This window comes from Hyperolius riggenbachi, chromosome 8, assembly GCF_040937935.1.
Source record: "Hyperolius riggenbachi isolate aHypRig1 chromosome 8, aHypRig1.pri, whole genome shotgun sequence".
NCBI classification, from domain to species: domain Eukaryota; kingdom Metazoa; phylum Chordata; class Amphibia; order Anura; family Hyperoliidae; genus Hyperolius; species Hyperolius riggenbachi.
Genome location: NC_090653.1, coordinates 45,802,397 through 45,822,649, shown reverse-complemented (window position 1 = coordinate 45,822,649; position 20,253 = coordinate 45,802,397). Strand labels below are relative to the sequence as shown.

The 20,253-nt window shown below is 50.2% G+C and overlaps 1 pseudogene; it reads right to left on the bottom strand.

Moving 5' to 3' along the window:
* The window catches only part of LOC137528785 (regulator of G-protein signaling 3-like), a 148,539-nt pseudogene that overhangs the window by 42,111 nt on the left and 86,175 nt on the right, over window positions 1-20,253 (bottom strand).

The following is a 20,253-nucleotide window of genomic DNA, read 5'->3' as shown; positions in this document are numbered from 1 at the left end:
GCGGCCGATCGATCAACCATCCGATTCCACTATTAAAATTGGATAAAAATCGGTGCAGCCAAGGGCATGCCCAATCGACCAATTTTACCCCCCCTGAAAAACCCCCCTTCCCCAAGATCATCATAGTACAAAACTCTGCCAGCCAGGCAGGCAGTGCTGATATAAAGGGAGCAGCACACCTGCTGTGTCTAGAGGGGGATTTAGGGCGCGTTCAACTATAAAACTCCAAATGACAACAGGGCTGCAGTGCATGCTGGGACTTGTAGTCTCTGGGCACCTGCCGCATGTGTTGTAACCAAGAAACAATAACTGAAACCATGGATAATAATCGCCAGTGATAGCTGCAGTTAATTACATGCTGGCCTCCGTGGCGTGCCTACGCAGGGACGGGACAGACGGCCATAATTACTTCACTCCAAACAAGACAACGGTGACGACAATCCGCCTCAATATTTGTGTTGTCACACAGGTGGGGAGGCAATGGAAGAACACTGCTGTGAGGAAAGTCCTGCTCATTAACGCGACTGTTGGAAGAAACCGCTCAGGTGGAAATCGCCATGTGGCAAGAGAGGCAGCTGTCGCCAACAGCCAGGTCCCGTGGGGGTCAATTTACAAAGAACCTGTGGCAATTAAAACAACATTTCTTCTGCTTTTGCACCACCTCAGGCTTACTTTTACCACTTCAGTACCAGCAATCTCTGGCCCCTTAAAAAGAAGCCGAGGTGGATCTTGGGGAGGCAGATGGGACACAGAGGCATGTCCTCTGCCTCATGACCTGCCTCTGTGTCCCCACACCGCCACTCTCTGCACCTCCACCACCGCGCTATAGCCACCTGAGATTAGTGACAATATTTGTCGCTATCTCGGAGGTAAACACAAGGGAGAGGGATTCCCTGCTCAAAATGCCCACCAGGGGAGTACCTGCAGGGTTTCCAGAGCTGCAATTGGGCAGCTCTCTCTCCCAGGCCGCTCCCCCGCCTCCCTGCACACTGTGCGAGACACACTGTCTCTTGTTGCAGCGTTGTGACCTATAGGTCACAAAAGTGAAAGTGCGGCCCACGGGAGCTGCGGTTTTTGAAGCTACTTGATCCGCACTTATCCCCCCTCCCCAGGATCATTGAAGCCCACTCTTTATTTTTCGAGCCTACCTCGGGCTCTATTTAACCCTCTGGGGGATAATCCCGAGCTGAGCTCGGGGTAAGCCGCCACAGAGGATTTCTCAGGCCCTGGTGGGCCGATTTGCACAATTTTTTTTTTGTTGCACGCAGCTAGCACTTTGCTAGCTGCGTGTATATACCGATCGCTGCCGCTCCGCGCTGATTCGCCGCTACCCGCCGTGCCGCGCCGCTCCCCCCCCCCCCCCAAGACCCCGTGCGCAGCCTGGCCAATCAGTGCCAGGCAGCGCTGAGGGGTGGATCGGGACTCCCTCTGACGTCACGACGTCGTTGACGTTGATGACGTCATCCCGATAGTCGCCATGGCGACGGGGGAAGCCAAACAGGAAATCCCGTTCTGAACGGGATTTCCTGTTTGCTTTGATTGCCGGAGGCGATCAGAGGGGGTGGGGGGATGCCGCTGCACAGCGGCTATCATGTAGCGAGCCCTGAGCTCGCTACATGATTTAAAGAGACACTGAAGCGAGACTAAATCTCGCTTCAGGTCTTATATATAGCAGGGGCACGTGTGCCCCTGCTAAAACGCCGCTATCCCGCGGCTTAACGGGGGTCCCTTCACCCCCAACCCACCCCCCGCTAACCTGGGTCGGAAAAAGGTCGCTGGAGCTGATCTTCCTGGAGGCAGGGCTAACGGCTGCAGCCCTGCCTCCAGTCGCGTCTATCAGACGCGCATCGCCGCCTCTCCCCCGCCCCTCTCAGTGAAGGAAGACTGAGAGGGGCGGGGGAGAGGCGGAGGTACGCGTCTGACAGACGCGCATGGGGCAGGGCTGCGGCGGTTAGCCCTGCCCCAACCAGGAAGCGCTCCCCCGCTGCTCGGAGGGGGTTTGGGGGGACAGGGACCCCCGTTAAGCCGCGCTATAGCGGCGTTTTAGCAGGGGCACGCATGCCCCTGCTAGCTATGAGGTCTGAAGCGAGATCTATTCTCGCTTCAGACTCTCTTTAAAAAATAAAAAAATTTAAAAAAAAAATAGTGCTGCGCCACCTCCTGGGCGATATAATTGTATCCCCCAGGAGGTTAAGGACCAGAGATCGGTGGCACTAAAAACCGGGGCTCGCCGACCTCACTTCGCACGGAATCGCCCCCGTGTGGGGCAACAATCTTTTGCAGATTTGATCACAGTGATCGAATTTGCCGAGAAATGCCTTAGGGCTCGTTCCCACTGTTGCGACGCGATTTCGGCCGCATTCCGACGCTTGTAAAAACGCATGCGGATGCGTTTCCGCATGCGTTTTTACCCGCGATTTCGCATGCGATTTCGCATGGCAGGGTGCCATGCGAAATTAACCATGACACTGCCAGGGCTAAATAAAATTGAAAAAGGTGCGAAATCGCACGCGAAATCGCGGGTAAAAACGCATGTAACAAACGCATGCGTTTTTACTATTAAATACATTAGCGGCGATTCGCACGGATTCCCGACGCAGGCGAAATCGTTGGCTCTTTTGTGCGTTTTTTTCACGCTGAAAAAAACGCACCTCAACAACGCTACAGTGGAAACAGGCACATCCACTTGCATTACACGTGCGGATCTGCATGCGTTGGACGCATGCAGATTCGCGATAGTGGGAACGAGCCCTTATACTATGGGCAACTTTACTCTTTAATTTATACTGGTTTAAACTAGCTACAGTGTTTAGTGCTAATCCCTCTGATTCAGTATATTGATGATGTAGATACACATATCCTTTAGATGGCACAAGGATTTGGGTTACATTATGCAGCCTGTTCAGATGCAGCACATGGTCAGAGTGGTACCTCGATGTCTGGCTACTCACATGGATGACCGAGGAGGTTGTCAAAGGATTGTCCCCAGTTCTGGACCTCTTCTACGCTGGGCCTACAAAAGAAATACCGGTATGTAAAAACACCAGAGTAAACACGATTAAAGATGGCTCTTCTTAAAAGAGGCACCGCAATGACATACAGTATAGAAGAATGTAATACATTTTTCAGGATAACTAATTCTACATGAATTATCCTGGTTTCACCATCAGAAACAAATTCCTACATCTACGGTATGTATTGCTGTAAATGGATAGCCCCGCCCTCTCAGTAATTCTTAGCCTAGGCTATTTAGTTATGCAACCTTCGGAAAGCACACAACAAACAAACATTCAGCAGTTATGCACTTCAGCAGCCATTACAATATTAATTTATAGATTATTTAGTCAGTGTTTGCCGATTGTAAAATCTTTCCTCTCCCTGATTTACATTCCGAAATGTATCACTGGTGGTGACATCTTTAGTGCTGCCAGGTGATCTGTACAGAATGTTTGTTACTGAGAGTTCTATGCACAGAGGGAGATACTGCTTGCTTGGCAGTTGGAAAAATAGGTTATTTCCCACAATGCAATGAGGTTCACAGACAGCAAACTGTCAGGACCATGGTCATGACATCACACTGTGGGAGGGGTTTCACCACAATATCAGCCATACAGATGCCACCTGATGATCTAGTCGAGAAAAAAAAGATCTCATGGAAAAGGGGGTATCAGCTACTGATTGGGATGGAGTTCAATCCTTGATTAAAGGTCCTCTTTAAGAAAATGCAAACACTGACTTATTTATTTATACATGAATATTGTAAAAAAAAATAAAAAATAATAATAATAATCACAAAGTTATATTTAGTAAGGTTTCTCTTTAATGTGTATCTAAATGTATCTTTAATGTGTGTCTAAAGTCACAAAAAGGAATCTGAAATCCAACACCATATTATATTATTATTAAAGAGAGTCTGAAGCGAGAATAAAACTCGCTTCAGCTCTTATATTCAGCAGGGGCATGTGTGCCAATGCTAAAACGCAGCTATCCCGCGGCTGAATGGGGGTCCCTTACCTCCCAAATCCCCTCTGTTCTTTGCGGGGATCTCTTCCTGGTGAGGCAGGGCTAATGGCTGCAGCCCTGCCTCTTAGCGCGTCTATCAGCGTGAATCTCCGCCTCTCGCCGGCCCCTCTCAGTCTTCCTTCACTGAGAGGGGCGGGAGAGAGGCAGAGATCCGTCGCTGATAGACGCGCTGAGAGGCAGGGCTTCAGCCGTTAGCCCTGCCTCCAGCAGCAGCAAAATCTACGACCAAGTTGGTCGTGGATTTTGCAAGGGGGGATTTGGGGGGTAAGGGACCCCTGTTCAGCCGCGAGATAGCGGCGTTTTAGCAGCGGCACACATACCCCTGCTGAATATAAGCTCTGAAGTGAGTTTTATTCTCGCATCAGAGTCTCTTTAACAATCATTAACATATTATTAACAATTATTGATTTAATTACACGGCTGGTCTCTGCGCTGGAGCTTGCGCTCCATGGCTGGTCTCTGCGCTGGAGCTTGCACTCCACGGCTGGTCTCCGCGCTGGAGCTTGCGCTCCACGGCTGGTCTCTGCGCTGGAGCTCCATGGCTGGTCTCTGCGCTGGAGCTGGAGCTCCATGGCTGGTCTCTGCGCTGGAGCTTGCGTTACACGGCTGGTCTCTGCGCTGGAGCTTGCGTTACACGGCTGGTCTCTGCGCTGGAGCTTGCGTTACACGGCTGGTCTCTGCGCTGGAGCTGGAGCTCCACGGCTGGTCTCTGCGCTGGAGCTGGAGCTCCACGGCTGGTCTCTGCGCTGGAGCTGGAGCTCCACGGCTGGTCTCTGCGCTGGAGCTGGAGCTCCACGGCTGGTCTCTGCGCTGGAGCTGGAGCTCCATGGCTGGTCTCTGAGCTGGAGCTCCATGGCTGGTCTCTGCGCTGGAGCTGGAGCTCCATGGCTGGTCTCTGCGCTGGAGCTGGAGCTCCATGGCTGGTCTCTGCGCTGGAGCTGGAGCTCCATGGCTGGTCTCTGCGCTGGAGCTGGAGCTCCATGGCTGGTCTCTGCGCTGGAGCTGGAGCTCCATGGCTGGTCTCTGCGCTGGAGCTGGAGCTCCATGGCTGGTCTCTGCGCTGGAGCTGGAGCTCCATGGCTGGTCTCTGCGCTGGAGCTGGAGCTCCATGGCTGGTCTCTGCGCTGGAGCTGGAGCTCCATGGCTGGTCTCTGCGCTGGAGCTGGAGCTCCATGGCTGGTCTCTGCGCTGGAGCTGGAGCTCCATGGCTGGTCTCTGCGCTGGAGCTGGAGCTCCATGGCTGGTCTCTGCGCTGGAGCTGGAGCTCCATGGCTGGTCTCTGCGCTGGAGCTGGAGCTCCATGGCTGGTCTCTGCGCTGGAGCTGGAGCTCCATGGCTGGTCTCTGCGCTGGAGCTTGCGCTCCATGGCTGGTCTCTGCGCTGGAGCTTGCGCTCCATGGCTGGTCTCTGCGCTGGAGCTTGCGCTCCATGGCTGGTCTCTGCGCTGGAGCCTGCACTCCATGGCTGGTCTCTGCGCTGGAGCTTGCACTCCATGCGGGTCTCTGCGCTGGAGCTTGCACTCCATGGCTGGTTTCTGCGCTGGAGCTTGCGCTCCAATGCTGGTCTCTGCGCTGGAGCTTGCACTCCATGGCTGGTCTCTGCGCTGGAGCTTGCACTCCATGGCTGGTCTCTGCACTGGAGCTTGCACTCCATGGCTGGTCTCTGCACTGGAGCTTGCACTCCATGGCTGGTCTCTGCACTGGAGCTTGCACTCCATGGCTGGTCTCTGCGCTGGAGCTTGCACTCCATGGCTGGTCTCCGCGCTGGAGCTTGCGCTCCATGGCTGGTCTCTGCGTTGGAGCTTGCGCTCCATGGCTGGTCTCTGCGCTGGAGCTTGCGCTCCATGGCTGGTCTCTGCGCTGGAGCTTGCGCTCCATGGCTGGTCTCTGCGTTGGAGCTTGCACTCCATGGCTGGTCTCTGCGCTGGAGCTTGCACTCCATGGCTGGTCTCTGCACTAACGCTTGCACTCCATGGCTGGTCTTTGCGCTGGAGCTTGAACTCTATGGCTGGTCTCTGCGTGGGAGCTTGCACTCCATGGGGGTTTCTGCACTGGAGCTTGCGCTCCACGACTGGTCTCTGCGCTGGAGCTTGCACTCCATGGCTGGTCTCTGCGCTGGAGCTTGCGCTCCATGGCTGGTCTCTGCACCAATGCTTGCACTCCATAGCTGGTCTTTGCGCTGGAGCTTGCACTCCATGGCTTTTCCCTGCGTGGGAGCTTGCACTCCATGGGGGTCTTTGCACCAATGCTTGCACTCCATTGCTGGTCTTTGCGCTGGAGCTTGCACTCCATGGCTTTTCCCTGCGTGGGAGCTTGCACTCCATGGGGGTCTTTGCACCAACGCTTGCACTCCATTGCTGGTCTTTGCACAGGAGTTTGGGCTTCATGGGTTATTCCTGTGCTGGAGTTTGCACTCCATGGGAGTGGGTGGGGGGAACTCTGTGCTAAAGCTTGCACTCTATGGCTGGCCTCTACGCTGAAACTTGCATCTGGTCTCTTGATTTTAAACGCACATACATATGCTTTAGCTTGAAGATCATGGTAGCGGCTTCACTTTGAGGGTGAACCTTTTGTGCTTCACTTGCGCTCCATGGCTGGCCTCTTCACTTCCAGTGTTCAGGAATGTGTTACTTCCAGAAGCAGAAAGACGCAGCCATGGGGTATAGATACATCCATACGTCACATGACAAAGTGGAGGGATAGATCATGCCAGAAAAGGATTGAGATGAAATGGGGGCCTAGGCAAGACAGCAATATTAGCCCACCGCTAATGATTATCTGGCTTTATTAAAGTGGACCTGAACTCTTGCACAGGACAGACGCAAAACAGAGAGAAATGTACCCTGTGTGAATTTATAGCAATCAGCCTGCCTAATTCCCCCTCATCTGTTACTAACCCTTACTGTAATTTGATATCTCGGCTGTGTCAGCTGGCTTCCTCGGAAAAGCAGCTAATTTGGAAACGCAGGATGAAAGCAGGAAGTAGACATTTGTAGTAGCTGTAACAGAAATGTTCTTCTTTAAAGCTTAGCATGCTGTTGCTTATCGTATAGAGCAGAGAGGAAGTTCTGAGGTCAGGTCTGCTTTAAATAAAGTTTGGGGGGGGGGGGCAAGCACCCACCAGGCCCCTAGACTTTCTCCGGGCCCTGGGCAACTGCCTAGGCTTGCCTTGTGGATGACCTGTCTCTGGATCCTGCCACAAGTGGAGCGTTCAGCTCTTCTGTCCCCTCACCCCGCTGTCTGCACCCAGCTAACTTTACTTTTTACTACAACATTGTTATTTGCATTATTCAGATTCTACGAGTGAATTGGACTTGCACTTTGCACTTTATTATATAACCGAAGCCATGATTTGCATTAAGCAGCCTGCAGCATATTTATTTGCACTTTATGACATTATTATAGTTACGTTATCTGACCACATTATTATTAAAAGGTGTGGCGAGCCTAGATAAACATTTCCCTCTGTAATATCATAAACTCTCGCTAGTCTGATGTGCGCTGTCTCGCCTACAAATGATGCATCGGTTGTAAACACATGGCTGCATCTAATTAAGTTACACTGATTGCACTGATTGGCCGCAGCAGCATCTTCTGAAATTCCTGGTTTTTGTGTGTTTCTGTCTCTCTTATGCTAGGTACACACCATACAATCTTCTGTTAGATTTACCTGCCAGATCGTTTATTTCTAACATGTCCGATCTGAATTTCGATCGATTTTCCGATAGTTTTTTTTTTATTGTTTTCTGATCATATTTTGATCGATTTTCACTCATTTCTATGAAAATCGAATAAAAAAAACGATAGAAAAGGATTAAAAAACAATTGGAAATTCAGATAGGACATGTTGGAAAAAAATATCAATCTGGAAGGTAAATCCAACAGAGAATTGTATGGTGGGCTCCTAACATTAGGCCCCTTTTCCACGAACTGTTGATAGGCAGTGAAATGCCTCTCAAGCTCTCACAATTGCTCACTGCTGCCTGATAACTGCTCACTGCCGCCTGGCAACTGCTCACTGCCGCCTGGCAACTGCTCACTGCCGCCTGGCAACTGCTCACTGCCGCCTGGCAACTGCTCACTGCCGCCTGGCAACTGCTCACTGCCGCCTGGCAACTGCTCACTGCCGCCTGGCAACTGCTCACTGCCGCCTGGCAACTGCTCACTGCTCACTGCTGCCTGGCAACTGCTCACTGCTGCCTGGCAACTGCTCACTGCCGCCTGGCAACTGCTCACTGCCGCCTGGCAACTGCTCACTGCCGCCTGGCAACTGCTCACTGCCGCCTGGCAACTGCTCACTGCCGCCTGGCAACTGCTCACTGCCGCCTGGCAACTGCTCACTGCCGCCTGGCAACTGCTCACTGCTCACTGCTGCCTGGCAACTGCTCACTGCTGCCTGGCAACTGCTCACTGCCGCCTGGCAACTGCTCACCGCCGCCTGGCAACTGCTCACCGCCGTCTGGCAACTGCTCACCGCCGCCTGGCAACTGCTCACCGCCGCCTGGCAACTGCTCACCGCCGCCTGGCAACTGCTCACCGCCGCCTGGCAACTGCTCACCGCCGCCTGGCAACTGCTCACCGCCGCCTGGCAACTGCTCACTGCCGCCTGGCAACTGCTCACTGCTCACTGCTGCCTGGCAACTGCTCACTGCCGCCTGGCAACTGCTCACCGCCGCCTGGCAACTGCTCACCGCCGCCTGGCAACTGCTCACCGCCGCCTGGCAACTGCTCACCGCCGCCTGGCAACTGCTCACCGCCGCCTGGCAACTGCTCACCGCCGCCTGGCAACTGCTCACCGCCGCCTGGCAACTGCTCACTGCTGCCTGGCAACTGCTCACTGCTGCCTGGCAACTGCTCACTGCTGCCTGGCAACTGCTCACTTCCGCCTGGCAACTGCTGCTCACTTCCGCCTGGCAACTGCTGCTCACTTCCGCCTGGCAACTGCTCACTGCCGCCTGGCAACTGCTCACTGCCGCCTGGCAACTGCTCACTGCCGCCTGGCAACTGCTCACTGCCGCCTGGCAACTGCTCACTGCCGCCTGGCAACTGCTCACTGCTGCCTGGCAACTGCTCACTGCTGAAGAGCCCCTATGTGGCAAAGAGCCCTTATGTGGTACAAACACTTGTGGTGGATTCGATTTTGAAATAAAAATCAATGCAAGGGACGGGGAAGAGGGGGGGGGGGGGGGGGGAGGGTGCGGGGGGTCAGGGTCCCAGCCTCATCCTGACTTCGCCTCCTGCGGCCCCCAGGTAAATTGAGTTTGAGACCCCTGCTATATATGCTATACTCTGTTTGCATATGCATTGTATCTACTACAGTATATGCACTGTATGTATCCACTGTATATAGAATACTGCACCATCACCGACCCGGGTTTGTGCCAAAATACATTTTGGGTACAACTCACGTTGTACTTGGCGAAATAAATGAATTCTGATTCTAAATCTGATGTGTTTTAAGTTTTTCAATGTTTGGCTACAGTGGTCCTTTAAGAATATTGAGTGAGCCGCACAGTTGCATACTGTACTGGATTGCACTTTTGACTTGAAGCGCTGGTGTTGCTAGTTCAACACTGTGCCAGGGCATAATCTGCATGAAGATTTTATATTCTGGGGGGGGGGGGGGGTCCTCTGGGCAACTTAGTTTACTCTGAAATCCCCAAAGCATGTTAATTGCCACTCCCATTAAAAATACATAATAATAATATGACATTAGACTATGACTATGGTAGGGATTAGATTGTAATATCCTCTGAGGACAGTCAGTGACATGATGATGACTATGTACTCTGTAAAGTGCTGCAGAAGATATCAGTGCTATATAAATACATAATAATAATATGGTAGGACATTAGGCTATGACTATGGTAGAATTAGATGGTGAGCTCCTGCGAGGACAGTCAGTGACATGACTAAGTTCTCTGTAACATACTGTAGAAGATACTATGTAAACACATTACAATACTATAAGGCCCAGTTCACACTGGCGTTAAAAAAGCGGTCAGTTTGTGGATTGGAACGGATCCTAATGGATGAGAATGGATCCAATGTTAACCTATGAATTTGTTCACATCCAACCGAACGGATCCGTTCCACACAATCCGCTGAACGGAACGCAACTTTACTTCTGCAGCAATTTTTCTGGACCGCTGAGCCCAGCGGAACGGAAACGAAAGCTGAAGCGCTGCATTTGGGGCAATGAGAAAACGGAACGTTTCTTCACACTAGTGGGGAAATGGAACTGAAATGGAGTGAAAACAGATCCGATTGATCGGTGGTCAGATCCATTTGCCACTTTAACGCAAGTGTGAACCGGGCCTAATAGGACATTATATTATGGCAATAATAGGGTTAGATTGTGAACTGCACCTTTTGTTTACATACACCCACCTAAGCAGATAGAAAGTGCCTGAACTGGCTTTAACTTCCTGCCCAAACAGGTGTAGAGAAAGAGGCCCATAATGCTAGGGGAGGATTTCATGGACTCTCCCAGTCAGATGTTTTGCAAAACAAAAGTTTGCCTTCTTACAACAGAAGGTATTTGCCATAGTTCAGGTTGGAGTGAGCATATGAGGTCTCCCACAATGCAGCACTGCAAAATATGCAAATCATCCTTTCAGATGTTTTGAAAGCAGCCACACCTGCCATGTGACTAGCATTATGGGGTCTGCAATAAGGTAGATGGGCATTATTTTTTCCCACAGATGTGGACGGTTTCCCCTGTGTGGGCGTTGGGTGGTCAGATGTGCACACACCTCAGAAATGTTCGTTTCCTCTTAATTGCCATCTTTTATCACCACATGGATCAATGCAAAGCTCTGAATAACCGGCAAGCAGCTCTCCGATGGCCCACAGTCCACTGAAGATAAATTAAAGTGAACTTGCTCTTTAGATTGAAGCCATTATTAAGCTAAATAAGTGCTGACAGAATGCAGACATTATTGTGTGGTTCCCAGGCTCTCATCCTGCAGAAAGGAACCAGCTGCAGCGTTAGGAAGCAATTGTATCAGTGAGTGTAATTTGTTTGTATTTGTGCCTAAGCTTGCGCTGCAGGGCTGCGCTCTCTCTCGAGTGCGCAATCCTGTGCTTCTCCTTGCTAGTCTCTTTAGCTTGTGCTCTCTCTCAAGTGCGCAATCCTGTGCTTCTCCTTGCTAGTCTCTTTAGCTTGCGCTCTCTCTCAAGTGCGCAATCCTGTGCTTCTCCTTGCTAGTCTCTTTAGCTTGCGCTCTCTCTCGAGTGCGCAATCCTGTGCTTCTCCTTGCTAGTCTCTTTAGCTTGCGCTCTCTCTCTAGTGTGCAGTCCTGCGCTCTACATTGTGGTCTTTTCACATCAAGAGCGCTCTTCTGTACTTCAGTGTGTCCTCCAAGGCTGGTCTCTTAAGCATGCGCTCCACGGTGGGCACTTCATTCAAGTGAGCGCTCCAGTGCTTCAGGTGGGGTTCCACACTCTGAGGGCATACTTCCATGCTTCAGGCTGTGCTCCAGGCCTTGCCCCCTCACCATTAGTGCGCATGCACGCTTCAAAATTCTGAGTGCGGAAAAATGCAGCCATGGGGTATTATTATTATTTCGTATTTACAGTGGAACCTTGGTTTGCGAGCATAATTCGCTCCGGAAAGATGCTTGTAATCCAAAGCACGCTTCTATCAAAGCCAATTTCCCCATAACAATTAATGGAAACCCAGATGATTTGTTCCACAATCCAAAACAGTTATAGTAAAATAGTATAAAATAAAAACATAAACAAGTCTTTCACTATAACTAACAGAATCATTGCCAACTGTTGCTGTTGGCTCACCCCAAACTTTTTTGTTTAATACAGTATAGCTTTAAACCACTTAACGACCGCCTAACGCCGATAGGTGTCGGCAGGTCGCAAGTGGTTTCCCATGGAAACGGTTCCATGTCACTTCACGGAGGGTGTCTCCGTGAACAGCCTGCGAGCCTCTGATCGCGGCTCGCAGGCTAAATTTAAACACGCGGGGAAGAAATCCCCGCTGTTTACATCATACGGCGCTGCTGCGCAGCAGCGCCTTAACCTCCCTGGTGGTACAATAAATCCGCCAAGAGGCAGTGCAGCACTTTTTTAAAAATGTTCTTTTTTTTTTAAAGCATGTAGCTAGCCTAGTGCTAGCTACATGCTTCCCCCCCTCCCTCCGCTATCCCTCCCACCCCTCCGATCGCCGCCGGCGCTTTTACCCTGCAGGGAATACCGTTCTGAACGGAATTCCCTGTATGGGCTTCTCCGTCGGCATGGCGACGATCGCGATGACGTCACTGACGACATTGACGTCAGCGGCCATTCCGATCCACCCCTCAGCGCTGCCTGGCACTGATTGGCCAAGCAGCAAAAAGGGGTCTGGAGGGGGGGCGGCGCGGGCAGCGGCGAATCGGCGGGCAGCGGCGGCGTTAGTCATGCACACGCAGCTAGCAAAGTGCTAGCTGCGTGTAGCAAAAAAAATAAATTATGTAAATCGGCCCAGCAGGGCCTGAGCGGCACCCTCCGGCGGCTTACCCAGAGTCCAGCACGGGGTTACCGCTAAGGAGGTTAAAGGAGATCGGCGATCGCCGGCCTCTGATTGGCCGGGGATCGCCGGCATCTGATAGGCTAAAGCCTATCCTAGGCGGCGCAGGACAGGTCCTAAACTGTAGCCAAGAATTGAACTTCATCCCAATCAGTAGCCGATACCCCCTTTCCCATGAGAAACCTTTACCTTTTCTCACACCGATCATCAGGGGGCTCTGTATGGCTGATATTGTGGTAAAAACTCCTCCCACAAATGATGTCAGGATGTCAGCGCCTCACAGCTATGAGGTTCTGACATCACACTGTGGGAGCAGTGTTGCATTGTGGGAAATAACAGTTGTTTACAACTGCCAAAAAAAAAGCAAGCAGCATCTCCTTCCAGTGACATCACCTGCCAGCAGTAAAAATGTCACCATGTGATAAATGTCAGGATGGAAATCAGGGAGCGAAAAGATTTTACAATGGGCATCATTTATAAATTATTGCAAAAATTAAGCACTTTTTGTATTACATTATTTTCACTGGAGTTCCTCTTTAACAAAGAACTTATCCATTGACAGTTGCTTTTGCCTACTTTTGAGGATTTCATGGGAATTTGACTTTGCACAGTCTCTACACTCAGATTAAGTGCTGTAAGTACAATCCTGCAACACCAAAGGGAGGATCGGCTTCACAATCAGTTGTGATGACATGACACATGTATACTTTTATTTGCTTGTATATCAAGACAAAATTTCACCAAAATGTTTGCTTGTATTGCAAAGCGCTCCTAAACCAAGTTACTCTCAATCCAAGGTTTTACTGTATATAGCACTGACATCTTTCGCAGCGCTGTACAGAGTACATAGTCACGTCACTAACTGCCCCTCAGAGGAGCTCATAATCGAATCCCCACTGTAGTCATAAGTCCATCATAGTCTAGTCTAGGGGCAATTTTGTTTTAGGCGGAAGCCAACAAGCTTACAGCATCTGTATGTTTTTGGAATATGGGAGGAAATTGGAGAGCCTGGAGGAAACCCATGCAGACACGGGAGAATATACAAACTCTCTAACTATTCACTACACCAACGTGATTGGCCATGGGGTTTATACCTCATGGCTGTGTCTTTCCCATCCAGAATTTGCACTCTTAAAGCGAGGAGACCACTTACTTTTATGAGATACTAAACATGGTACATGTATTAAAGTGAACCAGAGGTGAGAGCGATATGGAGGCTGCCATATGTATTTCCTTTTAAACAATACCAATTTCCTGGCAGCCTTGCTGATCCTTTTGGCTGCTGTAGTGTTAGAATCACACCAGAAACAAGCAAGCAGCTAATCTCGTCAAATCTGACAATAATGTCAGAAACACCTGATCTGCTGCATGCTTGTTAAGGGTCTATGGCTAAAAGGATATTAGAGGCAGAGGATCAGCAGAATAGCCAGGCAACTGGTATTGCTTAAAAGGAAATAAATATGGCAGCCTCCTTATAACTCTCACCTCAGTTTCACTTTAAGCTCACTCCTACTACCTCATCACAGTTTCTGTACTCTTTAAAACGACATCGTGATTCTAGGAGTGCATTTGGTTTGCTGCAATTTGTTCTTTATTACATAATTGAAGATATGATTTGCATTCAGCAGACTGAGTATATTTGTTTGAGCTACTTTGCACTTTCCATATCTAGGAAGCATTTAGCTCTTCTATCCCTTCACCTTGCTGTCTGCAGCTAGCTAATTTTACTTTATACTACATCATGATTTGCATTATGTAGCTTCTACTAGTATATTTGGTTTGGACTACTTTGCACTTTATTACACCATTGAAGTGAGGATTTGCATAGGATACCCGAGGTGAGAAATAAAAGTTAGCTTTACTTACCACCTGGAGCCTCTCCAAGCTTCTGTGTGTCACGTGTGTCCCTCGCCCCAGCTATGGTCTTCTCCCGATCCCGCTGGCAGCTGCTGCAGTAACACGACCCCCGATGGTTGGGTGTCTTCTGCACATGTGCGGACGTCCATGTCATCAGGAGTGTACTGCGCCTGCAATAAGCTCTCAGTGACGTGGGCGCACGCCCGGGCATGAGCAGAAGACACCCACCCATCGGTTGTTGGCGATACTGCAGCGTCTGCCAGCGGGACCAGGAGAAGACCATAGTTGGGACGCGGGACACACGTGACCTCTAGGGACTGGAAGAAGCCCCGGGTAAGTAAAGCTAATTTTTATTTCTCGCCTCGGATATCCTTCAAGCAGACTGTATCTGTTTGCACTACTTTGCACTTCATGACATTATTATAGTTAAAGGAGAACTGTAGAGAGAGGTGTATGGAGGCTGCCATATTTGTTTCCATTTACGCAATACCAGTTACCTGGCTATCCTGCTGATCCTCTGCCTCTAATACTTTCAGCCATAGACCCTGAACAAGCATGCAGCAGATCAGGTTTTTCTGACAAATTTGACAGATATGACAAGATTAGCTGCATGCTTGTTTCTGGTGTGATTCAGCCACTACTTCAGCCAAATAGATCAGCAGGGCTGCCAGGCAACTGGTATTGCTTAAAAGGAAATAAATATGGCAGCCTCCATATACCTCTAACTACAGTTCCCCTTTAAAGGGGTTCTGTGGATACTTCTAAAAACAAAAACTGAACTTACCTGGGGCTTCTACCGGCCCCCTGCAGCTGTCTTGTCCTGCGCCGTCCTCTACGGTCCTCCATTCCCCGCTGCCGGTCAGGGTCCAAATATTTGTCTAACTAAACAAATACAACTGTGTGGCCCTGCGCGTCCTAGCTCCCGCTCGTGTCTCCGGGAGCTTATTGCGCAGACGCAACACAAAGTTTTTGCATACTGCGCAGTTAGCTGCTGGAGACGCGAGCGGGAGCTGGGATGCGCCCGGCCACGCAGGCGCAGTTGTATTCGCCTAGTTAGACGAATAATTGGACCGTGACCGGTAGCGGGGAACCGAGAATCGTAGAGGACTGCGCGGGACATGACAGCTGCATGGAGCTGGTAGAAGCCCCAGGTAAGTGTCAGTTTTTGTTTTTAGAAGTATCTACAGAACCCCTTTAAGTTATCTGACCAAAATAAAGGTATGGTAACCTAAATAAACATTTCCCTCTTTATTGTCATTAACTCTTGCTAGTCTAATGTCTATTTAGCATGGGCGACTCCAGACCAGAATCTAAGTCCTCATTGGTGGAAAAAGGACCCCTTGAGACACTGTACAGTCAGAGAGGGGGGCGTTTTTTCAGTGGCTGCCCTCAGATACAAGGGGGGAATGGGGGAGTTATTGTCAGACACAAAATCTAATTCCATTTACCCACTGCTCTGTGTTTATTATGTAGTCTACATGCAGTCTGCATTGCAAGCATTCCAATATAATCATAAATGTTTCTGCTGTAATGAATCTTATCTCAATCAGCCTGGCTCTATTCTGGTACATTGCCGAGGAAAGGGAAGCTTGTTAACTCCCCTCCCACATTCCTGCTCCTCACTGATTGGCTGAGGGCAGTTCAGTGTGACATGCGGCTGAGAAGGGAAATACACCTCACCCCTCTGCAGAAGCTGCTGAAATACGATCTATGCTTTGTTTACATGGCAATCTAGATATGACACTGCAGTGTCCAGGAGAGATGAAGTTCAATCCTGGGTTAAAGTTCCACTTTAAGGTCCCAAGGAAGTGGGCTGTCCTATATATTAATCTGCTTCCTGTTGTGGAGGTGTGTCCACTGCTTAGCTTCCTTTCAAACAGTATTTTTTATTTTTTATTTTTCTTTAACCATCCATCATGTTGTATCAGGAACATTAAGATAATTATTTAGACAACAGATAATCTCTAAAGGTGACACTGGAGAGATCCCGATATGCGACTACAAAATAAGAGGCTAGAAAAAGCATCGGTCCCAACTGTTGGGTACTCCGTCCCCGTCCCTCTTTCAGGACTGATTTACAGATCTGTGTAAATACATTTATTTTTTCTACTGAAAAAATGTATTTAACTGACTTTAAACTTTATTCCCATTCCTTAAAGGATACGTACAGGCAAAAACAAAAATCCGCTTACCTGGGCCTTCCTCCAGCCCCTGGCAGCCGTCCTGTGCCCTCGCTGCAGCTCCAGTGGCTCCCGGTCTTCTCTGCTGCAGAAGCCGACCGTGCAGTAGTTCTGCGCCTGCGCAGTGCAGTCCTGATGAAGTCAGTGGTGGTGCGCATAAGAAGCTGACCCAGAAGCCAACATGGCGAGGTCGGCTTCTGCAGTGGAGAAGACCGGAAGCCACCGGAGCTGCGGCGAGGGCACAGGACGGCTGCAGAGGGCTGGAGGTAAGTGGATTTTTGTGTTTCATTTTTGCCTGGACGTATCCTTTAAATTGATATATTTCCTAATTTCAAATGTTAATATGAAGGAAAATGCACTAGGATAGAAAGGCACAGCGGGAATTCTTTATGATGTACGTGACTAGGGGGGTTGTGCCAGGGGTGTGGTTAAAGGAATCATCAGGCAAAAAAAAAAATGAGTTTCACTTACCTGGGGCTTCTACCAGCCCCATGCAGCCATCCTGTGCCCTAGTAGTCACTCACTGCTGGTCCGGCGGTCCCTCGCCGCCAGCTAGTTTCGTTTTTGCCGACGCATACATTTTTTACGTTAGCGGTGCACCGCTAACGCAAACAACGTTATGCATTAATGTTCCTGCACCAGCGGGAATGAGTAAAAATGTACGTAATGCGGCCCGCCGACACAGAGGTCGGCAAAAACGAAACTAGCAGGCGGCGGGGGACCGGAGCAGTAGTGAGTGACACGAGGGCACAGGATGGCAGCACAGGGCTGGTAGGAGCCCCAGGTAAGTGAAACTTTTTTTTTGCCTGATGATTCCTTTAAGGGTGTGTCAGGGGCATGGTTAGGGGCGTGTCAGGGGTTTGGCTTAAGTGTCCCTCTTTCTTATCTCAAAAACTTGGCAGGTATGGAAATAAGTAGCCAGTCTGAGAGGGGACTCCAAGAGCAATTTGGGCACCCAAATAACGGGTTATATGAAAACCATTTCTAAAGAACCCTAGTCTAGCGATCCACATTACAAAGAAGAGGGGTATTATAGAGGGTATTACCGAGAGATGTTCGATGAGTGGGACGGCCACAGGCGAAACAGAGATAAATGGCTCCTTTTGTGCTTCTGTCTGCAATAGAGAATAACAAAGTCATAAAACATACATACAGCTAGACACATGTGATTCCTATGGATAGGACTGGCTATTGGAGGGCTGCCTGAAATACAAGTTTAAAATAGAAATAATAGAACTCTAAGGGCCATCTATGAATAGATCCTGCAGACATAGCTTGAATTTATAATATCAACAAGAGAAATAGGTGCACAATTCCTCCAATAAGATGGAGAAATGTTGTGCTAATTATATTCCGAGGTGCGTCAGAGCTAAACCCGGAGAAAGACAGCATAGAACGGTACAAAATGAGCACACTTGGGAGGTAGCATTACTACATAAAGGACCACTATTGCAAGAAAATCTAACATTTAGAATACATGCAAACACACACAAAGAAGAAGTATGTTTCTTCCAAAGTAAAATGAGCCATAAATCACTTTTCTATGTTGCTGTCACTTACAGTAGGTGAATCTGAAATAACTGACAGGTTTTGGGATAATCCATCTCTTCATGGGGGATTCTCAGCATGGCCTTTATTCCTTATAAAGACATTCCCTGAAAAGGGTTTATTATATGATACACAAAGATTTTGGCCTCCCTGCACACTTTTTTTTGGCAGTTGGACGAAGCAACCACCATTCACTAAGGCCCCGTTCACACTTGCGGTTTTGTCAAAACCGCACCGGATGTCCGGACCGCACCGGAGCCGGACCGGACCTGATCCGTACGGTTCCTATCCGGATCCGGTCCGGATCCGGTCCGTTTGCATCCGGTTTCCGTGCGGTGTGAACACGGTTGCGGTCCGGATCCGGTTTCTTAAGGAGATACCATCCTGTAAATACCTGGGGTCTGGGAGGTCAGCAGAAGGGTCTGGGGTCATTGTTGGAGACAGGTGGACGTGTGGAGACCATCCGTGGATACAGAGACTGCAGTTGGGACCATGGATCCAGGCATTTTTTACTCGTAAACCTGGGAATTCTCTCCTTCCTGTTGTTCGCCTCCTCGTTATCAGACATCAGACATGTTGCTGCCAAAACGAGCTCCAGCATGAAATCGCTGCTGCCCCACTCTTTGAACGCTGGGCCCATGTGGTCCCCATCCAAAATGCATAGGAAGTGGGGTAGAACGTCCGGTTTTTGTAGCCAGTGTGTTGTGCGCTCTCCGGCTCTCATTGCTTTGTATTGGCCGGATGGTGCAGTCCGGCTCCGCTCCGGATACGGCTGCCGGAGGAGCCGGACCAAAAAATAGCGCATGTTGGAACGGACGCCGGAGTCCGGATCCGGTCCGGATCCGGTCCGGCTCCGGTCCGGCAGAACGGACGCATGTGAACGGACGCATAGGCTTTCATTGCTATTGCCGTGCGTCCGTTCCGTCCGTTCTGCAAGCGGTCCGGCTCCGGCACGGCGATTCCGGACGGCCACCGCTAATGTGAACCGGGCCTAAGTGTTTTTGAAAAAAGAAAACACTGAGACATCCCCCGTGAGGAGATGAGGAGTTAGGCTAATCCAAAACCTGTCGGTTCTGTCAGACTTACCTACTATAAGTGACAGCAACATCAGAAAAAAGTAATTTATGGCTCATTTTTCCCTGGAAGAAAAGTACTCCTTATTTAAATGCGTTTACATGTATTTTACGATTTTCAGGATAGTGGCCCTTTAACTTTTATTTCACTTAAAGCGGAACTGTAAAGTGTTTTTAAACACAGTGTTTCACTTACCTGGGGCCTCCCCAAGCCCCCAGCAGCCGTCCTGTCCCGCGCCAGTTCTGCCCGAGCCGCCGTTCTCCCGCCGCCGTGCCGTCGACTTCTAAGTCGACCGCAGCGCAGCCCTGCCAAGCATATCTTTTCATTGCGTTCCCCTCTGCAATAGCAGGGGACGCGAAGAAGGAATACGCGTGGCCAGAGCCGTGCAGGCGCAGTGGCCCGGTGGTGAAACTGAAAGTAGCTGGCGGCGGGAGAACGGCGGCTCGGGCAGGACCAGCACGGGACAGGATGGCTGCTGGGGGCTTGGGGAAGCGGGGAGGCTGCACAATGCATAACAGGCTGGATCGGGGGGTGCTGGCCACCAATACTAGCTAGCCTAGTGCTAGCTAATATGTTCTGCTTACATTTAATCTAATTGGCTTAACCTGGGGGACTCCGAGGCTACAAAACCTCCTGAGCGGCGTAACGCTCAGGAGGTTAAAGCAAACCTGTGACTTCGAAAAAATGTTCGATGCATATCCAAGTTGTGGGCAGCCTCTAGAGCATCCAGAGGCTTTCCATGTACTCCTTGGCCCCACCGTTCGCTCCGTGCAGAAGCACGTTCATGCTGAGCATGCGCCAGCACAGGCCGCGCATGCACAGTACTATGTAGCAGCTCGTGCACAAGTGGCTTCATGCTACCGGACAAGCATGGACTGTACTCCCGCTCGTACACGGAGTGGAGCATGGCTACGAGAACATAACCAACAAGCTCTTGATGGATATGTTCAGTAGGACCCTGTGTAGGAACAGGGGGCTCATGGATAGACTTGGACGCCTCTACACTAGCCAGAGGCTTCCTTCTTCCTAACTTTTGCTTTACTCTTCC